The sequence below is a fragment of the Magnolia sinica genome, chromosome 15, assembly GCF_029962835.1.
Source record: "Magnolia sinica isolate HGM2019 chromosome 15, MsV1, whole genome shotgun sequence".
In the NCBI taxonomy this organism is placed as follows: Eukaryota; Viridiplantae; Streptophyta; class Magnoliopsida; order Magnoliales; family Magnoliaceae; genus Magnolia; species Magnolia sinica.
In genome coordinates this window covers 75,147,105-75,157,799 of record NC_080587.1, presented here as the reverse complement: position 1 = coordinate 75,157,799, position 10,695 = coordinate 75,147,105, and positions in this window count along the sequence as shown.

The following is a 10,695-nucleotide window of genomic DNA, read 5'->3' as shown; positions in this document are numbered from 1 at the left end:
TTTGTTAGGGAGAGGTGACTCTTTCAAAATGTAAGATAATTTTTTCTTTCTAAAGCTAGGTTCAGTGGGAGCTGGTGCTACACACTAATGGTCTCTGGGCCCTAGCTAACATGATGTGACTATGATATCCACTCCGTCCATCATTTACATAAACTAATATTGTGTGTGTGTGTGTGTGTGTGTGTGTATAGGGAAATGGTACTATGAGGTCTACCTCATGGTAACTTCCTATGAGGGCAAGCTGTGTGGGCCCCACCATGATGTGTGTCAGTCATCAACACCATCAGTTAGATGCGTCATTCCATGGTAGGCTATGGGCTTAAAAATCAGGTCAATCTATGACTTAGGTGGGCCACACCACATACAACAATTGAGAGGGGTTACCTACCCATTAAAACTTTCATGATTGTTTATTGGACCCACCGAAAGGTGGTTTATAAATCCAGCCCATCCATTGTCTGTGCCCCCACTTGGATGAGGGGTTAGACAAAGTTTCAGCCGCATCCAAAACTCAAGCGGGCCCCACCAAGTGATTTTATATGATTTAAGCATGTCTTCACATGGTTTTAGATGGTATGGCCCATCCGAGTTCCGTATATGGCTGATTTTTAGCGTATCCCATGACGTAAATGGGATCCATCAAATGCATGGTTTTGATGACCGACACACATCACCGTGGGGCCCATACAGCTCGACCTCATGTGTGGAAATGGTTCCATGCCATCAACCTCATGGTAACTTCCCATGAGGTCGAACTGTGTGGGCCCCACTATGATGTGTGTCGGTCATCAATACCGTGCATTTGATGGGTCCCCTTTAAATTATGGGATATCCCATAAATCAGCCATATACGGAACTCAGGTGGGCCATACCATCTAAAATCATGTGAAGACATCTCAAAACATATAAAAGCACTTGGTGGGGTGCACTTAAAATTTGGATGCATCTAAAACTTGGTCTAAGCCATCATCTAAGTGGGGTACACATAATGGATAGGCTAGGTTTGTGAACCACATCTCGATGGGCCCACAAATAATAATGAATGTTTTAACGGGAGGGTAACCCTTAGTTGAATATGTTTGGGACTATGAATAGTCCAGGAAATCGGTAACAGACTTTGAGTTCGTGACCAAGGTTGTTTTCGCCACGTAAGACGTGTTTGACGAACCCGAGTCGTATTAGGGTTGTCGGTAGTGGTTTGGCCACACGGAGTGTTTGTGCACTATATATCGTTCAACTCAACGTGCGCTCGTGCTAGTCGAATTCGTCAAGTAACCCGATTGTCCCGATGTATGTTCACCATGTATGGACGCTATTGTTTGAATCTAGGGTACCAAACTTACCGATGCAATCCCGTTAACCATTGTACCTTAATCCGCTACGACTCATGAGCCGGACATGGTGGTATGGGATACCGTGGTCGAGTTGTCAGCCTACGCTGGGGTGACGAGCCTCCCCGTAGTGACCAGTGAACACGCCAGACTCGTGAACCGATTATGGTGGTATGGGACACTATATTCGTGCTATCGGCCTACATTGATTGGTGACGAGCTCTTTGTAGTGACCTCGAGCACACTTTGATACTGCATTAAGGCGACAAGCCTTGGAGTAGTAACTAAGGTATGATAGGCGTGTATTGATTGATAACGAACCCTTTGCAGCGACCTAGAACCATATGATTGTATAAGATTGTCTAGGACTGACGACCCTAGAATGGATCACTGTGTGGAAATTGATATGAGGAAAGTACCTTAGCTTCCCAATCCTACTGTATGAAAAGGACTAATAACGACTTAGTAATCATGTTCATGCACCGCATTGCATGTATGTAGGAGTCGTTGGTACTGCGAAAGGTTGTCATGCGTACCGTAAGATGAAGACACTGAGGGAGTGCAGGCGAGGGCATGCATCATTTCTTCATACATCCTTGCATTAACAAGAGTACTTAGGACATGTTTGATTGTATTGACTTATCATTACTGCTTGATTGATTTGATATCATGTTAACTTTTACTGTATAGTTCCACTGAGTTGATCACTCACTCCCACATTCTGGGACGGTGTTTTAACACCAACCAGACCCTGTCTTAGATGCGGATGATGACACGACCCCTGAGGCAGAGCAGGAGTACGAGGATGATGAGGACGCGTTTTCTTTTATGCAGTTATCGGGCGGGTTCATGTGAGCCGTGTCCTGATATATGAGGATTCTGAGTTTTCTTTTGGAATAGATAATTTCATTTTGATACTTGTATTTTGAAGATAAACACTTGTAATTATGACCTGGCAGAGCATACATATCACAGAGACTTGCACATGTACATATATATTTCTTTAAGTCTTCCACTTGCGACTTTCACTTATCCCTGAATTATGTTGCAGTTTGACTTAATTTATTTCATGTTTTATGCACTCATACAGACAACATACATCCATCATTACATATGTTGCATAAGTGATGTTTTGGAACTCGGGAGCTGAGTTATGCTCGACCCCCGAATTTCAGTGCGTTACAACTTTTGTATGTGGTGTGGTCCACAAAAGCCATAGATTGACTTGATTTTTAAGCCTGAGGCCCACCATGGAATGGTACATCTAACTGATGGGGTAGATGTTCGACACGCATCACAATGGGCCCACATAGCTCGACCTCATGGAAAGTTCCCATGAGTTCTACGACATAGAACCATTTCATATATATATATATATATATATATATATATATATATATATATATATATATATATATATATATATATATATGGAAAAGGTACTATGCGCTCAGCCTCACGATAAGCTCCTGTGAGGCCGAGCTGTGTGGGCCCCATCGTGATGCGTGTCAACCATCAACACCGTACATTTGATGGGTCCCCTCTAAATTATGGGATATCCCAAAAATCAGCCGTAGACGGAACTCAGGTGGGCCATACCATCTAAAATCATGTGAAGACACCATTAAAACATATAAAAGCACTTGGTGGGGCCCACCTGAGTTTTGAATGCTGCTGAAACTTGGTCTGAACCCTCATCCAAGTGGGACACACATAATGGATGGGCTGGATTTGCAAACCACGTCTCGGTGGGCCCAAAAAATGATTATGAATGTTTTAATGGTGCACGACCCCTCCCCACTTCTATATGTGGTGTGGCCCACAAAAATCATGGATTGACTTGATTTTTGAGACCTAGGCCCACAATGGAATGTTGCATCTGACTGATAGGATAGATGTTCGAAACGCATCACGGTGGGACCCACACAGCTCAACCTAATGGGACGGACTCGTGAGGTCGAGCGCATAATACCTTTTCCCATATATATATATATATATATATATATATCTGTGTGTGTGTAAATCTCCGTGGGGCTTATCATGGAGCATGGTAGGAACGGGGATGATACCATTATCTTTGCATGCCATGTGATTGTTTATAAGATGAGTCCAATCATGAAGAAGTAAAAGCCAAACATCAGCATTATTGGAACTTTCACTAACCCCAAGAACGTCTCAATGACAAGCATCTAATCCTCACTTTTTTATGTGGTGTGGCCCACTCTCACCCATTAAATTAAATTGCATGGAGTTCTTCACGTGGGTGTGCATGGTCTACTCTCACCCATTAAATTAAATTGACCAGAAAGCCCTTATGGAGCAGTTAAGATTTGTGCCATTGGTTTGGATCAAGTTGTGGGGCCCACCACGCATCAGTCATACTTGGTTGAATGATTATATCCTTTGATTAGGGGACACTAGTTGGTTGAATTTTTAAGCGTTGACTAACTATTCATTTGATTTGTTTATTTAATGTTCATCATAACAACATTTAGAAGTTAAATGAATATGACATTTCTTTCATGTTCTCTTGACTTATTTCTGCTTAGCACTTGCGTATCAAACCATCCCACTCAGTCAGCGTATCAAATTTATTTATTTTTTATCAACATCAACTAATTCATTATGAATGAGGTAGTCAATTCACTTTAGTTACTATTTATGTATAAAAAAACATTTCCGATTAGGTTTCTACTCTATCGAACTCACTGTGCTGCGCTTCATCAATTCTTCCACGGATAGTGCTTCGTTATCGCGTGCACCTAATGAAGCACCATTGGATGAATCGGAAGGGTCGTATGGGGAGTTCAATGAAGCAAGATTGTTATTAGGCACTTTGATCCCCAGAAGAAATGTTTTCTCTCACAAATGGTAACTAAGAAAAATTATTTTCTACTTTCTTTTAATTGTTGTTGTTTATATATATATATATATATATATATATATATATATATATATATATATATATATATATATATATCATGTTTATTTTAATGGCTCTCTTATTTACGGAGATGTGACGGCAAGGGACATTGTGAATTTATTACCCTAGAGATTAGTCACTGAGAAAATAAACTTTTTTCCTTGTAAAGCTAGCTTCCCTGGGGAGCCCGCAACACACCAACGGTCTGTTGGTTCCAACACGATGTGACTGTGACATCCACTTCAATTGTGTTAAAGTCCTTTGTTATATATCCATACGTTATCCTCTAACGACTTTAGCTTTTAGGTTAAGTAATTGTTTGACATGGCATTAAAGTGGAATATTTTAATTCGAATTTTAAAATATCCCGGTAACAAGTGACAACCATCACGTCTTTACTTTTCATGTGGTGTTGCCCACTTCAGTTCTTCATCAATCTCATATTTTGGTATTGCATGGGTGTTGAAGATGAATCTCTTCATATGAGTGTGTAAATTGACTAAAAGGCCTATCTCGAGCCATTAAGATTCGGACAGTAGGATTCAATCCAATGGTGGACAAGGGCTTTTGTAACATTTTTCTAATGCATAAAGCTTTGTAACCAAAATAAGCTTATGGACCGGTTAAGACTCATTTTGTGGGAAATTGTGGTGGTTGGTACTTAATTCGAAATTGCATGGTATCATACATCAGTTCAAATTAAAACACTGAAATTGCAGGACCACCATGCATTGGTCGTATTTGATTGAATGGTTATATCCTTCGATTAAGGGACACCAGTTAGTTGAATTTAAGGGGATAACTACTTATTTCACCCATTTATTTAAGATCCATCAATGCAACTTGTAAAAGTTAGATCAATGTAGGTTTTATTATTATTATATTATTATTATTATTATTTTAATGTTATAGTGGGAAGCAGATTGGCTAGTGTACCACACACCACTGACCTGGTTAGTGTGTTGACGTCATCTAGTTTTGTGGGTCCCATCATGAGGTATGTGTTAAATCCAAACCATCTATCCATTTGGAGAGCTTGTAGTAAGGCTTGAGCTGAAAAATAAGACAGGTCCAAAGATAGTAGACCACACTACAAAAAGCAGCGGGGATTGGACCTCTACCATTGAAACCCTATCCTCTTCATCCAGGTTTCCCTGACCTTATGAACAGATTGGATAAGAAATAAATGTTAGGGTGGGTCCTATAAAAATTAACGGTGAGAATCATTATCCTCACTGCTATTTGTGGTGTGGTCCACTTGAGCATTACATATGACTTATTTTTGAGCTCATGCTCTAAAATGATTTAACCAAATGGATAAATGATGTGGGTATAAGAAATATATAATTGTGAGGCCTATGTAACATTGATCTCATTTGAATCGTCCTACAACTTTGAGCTCGAGAATTATCAACGCACATGTACTCACATCAGCTAGGTCAGTGGTGTGTGGCTCAGCGACCAATCCGCTTCCATTGGGAAGAGGATCAGCTAGTGTACCACACACCAGCTATACAGCTGATGTATGTAGGTGTCATGCGAAGACGAACACTTACACTCCTCGAGCTCCGAGGTGCACGAATGGCTCAAAGGAGATCAAAGTTACAAGGGCATCACAGTGATGTATTTATTATATCCAAACTGTTCATCTATTTTTAGAAATCATTTTAGAGCATTATTCAAAAAATGAATCATATCCAAAGGTCATCTGAATCACACCACAAACAATAGCGGAGATAATGATTTTCACTGTTAAAAATTTTGTAGGGCCCACCATAACGTTTATTTTCCATCCAATCTGTTCATAAGGTCACAAAGACCTGAATGAAGAGGAAAAACGAATTTCATATTGATCCAAAAATTCTGTGACCCCAAAAAAGGTTTCAGTGGTAGATGTTCAATTCCCCCATTGCATTTTGAAGTGTGGTCCACTTGATAGTTAGATCTGTCTTATTTTTCATCCCAATACTTAAGACGAGCTCGTAAAATGGATGGACAGTTTGGATATAACACATACCTAAAGATCAGACCCACAGAACTTGCTGACATCAATACTACATACCTAATGATCAGACCCACAAGACTTGCTGACATCAATACTCAGCTATATAGCCAGCTTGAGGTACACCAGCCAATCCACTTCCCTTCCATTCTAGTGTGAGTTTTATGGTTGCTTACATCAATCCTATCAACATTGAATAGATCATTATTAATGATGAAAACGCTCAATTTATCAGATGGGGAATTTTCACGCATGAAATCCACCATGTCGTATTTACTATATATATAAAATATCTGCTTAATTTAAATAAATAAATAAACAAATAAATAAGACCTCAAATGAATTACAACAATGCAAAAGATGCATGTCGTGTCCTATGGCATTTTCTGTTTTGCCAGGTTATTTTAGAGCACGAGCTCAGGAATGAAGCCGATCCAAAGCTCAAGTAGACCACATCACACGAAATAATGAACGGTGAGGCTGTTAGGCATCCTTAGATGAAAGATAGGTCTCTCAAGATTGATGGTTGTGTGTGACTGCCTCCCACTCCTACACATTCGATCGATGGTTGTCACTGCAAAGCTATAGTCAAGGTGCACAGGGTCTGACCGTTAAGGAAGTAGCCATTGGAAGATAGCAAATAAACATAGGGTGGCCCCGGGAAGGTTTCCATGGTGGATATCATTACCCCACTGTTTCTTGTGCGGTGGTCCACTTGAGCTTTGGATATGGTTTGACTTTAGGCTCATGCTCTAAAATGACCTGGCAAAACGGATGAAGGCCATACATCACTGTCCTCTTTTTAGGGTCATCGTTCTTATAACCATGGATGGGATGGTTCGGAATCCCTAACAAAAGTGTTTCTTTGGAATCATGTATACCTTACAATGATACCCAGCGGATAGATGCATCATTGTTGGGTCTAAAACCCAGCTTTCTGCTGACGTGTGGCTGCAGCCACCATGAAACAAAAATCAGAAACTTTTGGAAGAAGAAGAAGAGAGAACAGCAGCTGTATTGGAATGAATTGAAAATCGTATTACACTACTGCCTATTTATAGGCTTTCTTATTGTGTTAAATTACTAAACTATCCCTGTCTAGATTCATCCTAGGGGTAGCTAAATAAAGAAAAAATAATCCAGAGAAATTTAGAAAGAAATCTACATAGCTAGCAATCTGATCTTAGAAGACAAAAAATCTAATTTAACAGCTTGCACATAAGATATGCACACGGTTTTGGATTTGTAGAAATCACCGTTTCCAACACTCCCCTTCAAACCAAAACCAGCTTCATTCCAAGCATTGATCTAAGTCTCCTGAATGTGTCAGTTGGCAATGCTTTGGTGAAGATATCTGCCACTTGCTCAGTGGTGTGACAGTATTCCAGCTTTACCAATTTCTGCTTTACTTGATCTCTAAGAAAGTGATATCTTGTGTCGATGTGCTTGCTCCTTCCATGCTGAACTGGATTTTTGGCAAGTTCGATTGCCGACTTGTTGTCCACATATATAACAGTGGATTCCTCCTGTAGATACTTCAGCTCCTTTAGCAGATTCCTTAGCCAGATCGCCTCACATACAGTGGATGAAGCTGCTACGTACTTAGCTTCACATGTGGACAGGGCGACCACACTCTGCTTTTTTGAATTCCATGTAAATACTATTAACCCAAGATAGAAAGCATAGCCTGTGGTATTTTTTCTTTCATCTTGGTCACCACTCCAATCACTATCAGAGTATCCATACAACATCGCTTCATCATCGTATGCATAAAAGAGACCGAATTCAATAGTCCCTTTGATAGACCTCAGTACTCGTTTTGCAGCTAGCCAGTGTGACTCTTTTGGGGCTTCCATATACCGGCTTAGAAGCCCAACACTGTAGACTATATCTGGCCTAGTGATTGTGAGGTACCTTAAGCTTCCGATTAGGCTCTTAAATAGGGTTGAGTCGACGTTTCTTCCTTCTCCATCTCTTGTGAGCTTCAGGCCTGTTGTTACAGGTGTATTTACGGCTTTACAGTCGACCATCTGAAACTTCTCAAGAAGTTCCTTTGTGTACTTCTTCTGGGATAAGTAAATGCCGCCGACTTGTTGCTTCACTTCAATGCCCAAGAAGAAAGACATCAATCCACCATCAGTCATCTCGAACTCTTTGAACATAGCCTGCTTGAATTCTTCAAATATTGCCTGGCTGTTCCCAGTGAACAGCAGATCATCAACATATAAACAAGTGATAAGAATATCACCACAGGCATTCTTCTTTGTGTAGACTGCAAGCTCATACAGACATTTGACGAAGCCATTCTCTTGAAGATAACCGTCAATCCGTGTATTCCAAGCACGGGGAGCTTGCTTCAACCCATACAAGGCTTTCTTCAGCCGATACACCTTGTGTTCCTCCCCTTGCATGACAAAGCCTTCAGGCTGGTCAACGTATACTTCTTCTTCGAGTACCCCATTTAGGAATGCAGATTTCACATCCTGTTGGTAGATCATCCAACTGTGATGAGCTGCAAGGGAGATAATCATTCTTACAGTGTCAAGGCGAGCAACTGGGGTGAAAACTTCTTCATAGTCTACCCCATATTTCTGTTTGTAGCCTTTTGTCACGAGCCTTGCATTATATCGTTCGATCTTACCATCGGTATTCCGCTTGATTTTGTACACCCATTTGAGACTAATGGTCTTCTGGTTTTTGAGGAGTGAAGTCAACTCCCATGTTCGATTCTTCTCGATGGCATGAATCTCTTCTTCCATAGCCTTTCTCCAACATTCTTTATTCACAGCCTCCTCGAATGTGAGAGGCTCGTGGTCCGCATACAGGCAGAGTAAATTCACTTCCTCAGTTTCTGCATAGATGTCGTTGAGGCTTTTCATTTTAATGGGAGCCAAGGGTGAAGGAGAATAGGATGAAGATGTGCTGGATGAATTCTGATTTGATGAAGTACTTCTATGAGAGATGGAGCGTACTCTTGGACTTCTGTGATCCGAAGGGGGTGATGTGGGTGTCTGCTCTTGCTTCTCATGTCTTTCTTCTTCATATTCTTCGACCTCGACTTGCTTTTCTTTGGTTGAGTTTTCCTCGTTCCATTTTCATGCTTCTTCCTTACAAAATACCACATCTCTACTCACCACCAGCTTATTGGTTAGTGGGTTGTAGAGCTTGTATGTCTTTGACTCTTTGCTGTAGCCGATGAAGATGCACTTCTCGCCACGATCATCAAGCTTTTTCCTTCTTGCTTCTGGAACTTGAGCGTAGGCAACACACCCATAGATCTTAAGGTGTGCCACGCTCGGCTTGTATCCACTCTATGTTTCTTGTGGTGCCTGGAATCTGACACTCTTAGTCGGACACCTATTGAGCAGATAGGTAGTACATGCAACTGCCTCTGCCCAGAAATTCTTTGGCAGACTTTTCTCTTTCAGCATGGTCCTCGTCATATCGAGGATAGTGCGGTTCTTCCGTTCCGCAATTCCATTTTGTTGTGGTTTACGCTGCAGTATGTTGTTGCTTAATGCCATGCTCCCTGCAATATTCTCGAAAAACATTTGAGGTGTACTCCCCACCTCTGTCAGATCGAAGAGTTTTGATTTTAAGACCACTTTCTTTTTCAACAAGGGCCTTAAAAATTTTTTAAATAGTAAAAGCAACAGACTTCTCTTTGATTACATACACCCATAATTTTCTACTGAAATCGTCAATGAAGATAATAAAGTATTTATTACCTCTAAGAGAGATTGGATCTAATGGTCCACAGATGTCAGTGTGAACCAACTGCAACGGTTCTCTTGCTCTTCGGGATACTCCACTCGGAAAAGAGTTCCTTTGTTGTTTCCCAAGTGTGCACACCTCACACACATGTTCTGGAGCTTCAATAGTAGGCAAACCATGCACCATGCTTGATGAGGACAGAAGTTTCAGGCCACTGAAATTTAGATGGCCAAAGCGAAGATGCCACATCCAGGAATCATTCTTTGCTTTTTCATAAAAACACTTCTCAAGCATTGTGTTTATATGGAGAGGAAGCATACGGTTCTTCGCCATCTGGACTTTTACAATCAAACGTCCATACATATCTCTAATGGAAAGAGAAGAGTTCTCCATGTGTATGACATACCTTTTTTCAAGGAGTTGTCCGAGACTCAATATGTTACTTTTCATGTTAGGCACATAGTACACATTGGAGATATAGTTTGGAACACCATTCTTCTGAAAGATTTGGATTTTACCTTTACCTTTCACAGGTGTTTTTGATGAGTCTCCAAACGTTACATCGCCATGAACTCCTTCTGTGAGTTCCACAAAGAGTTTCTTGTCGCAGCACATGTGATTACTTGCACCCGTGTCGAGATACCATACATCATGCTGATCACTACCTTTCTCTTGTGCAAGGAGAAGTGTGGAGCTTTCTTGTTCATGGCTTGATGCTTCGGCAT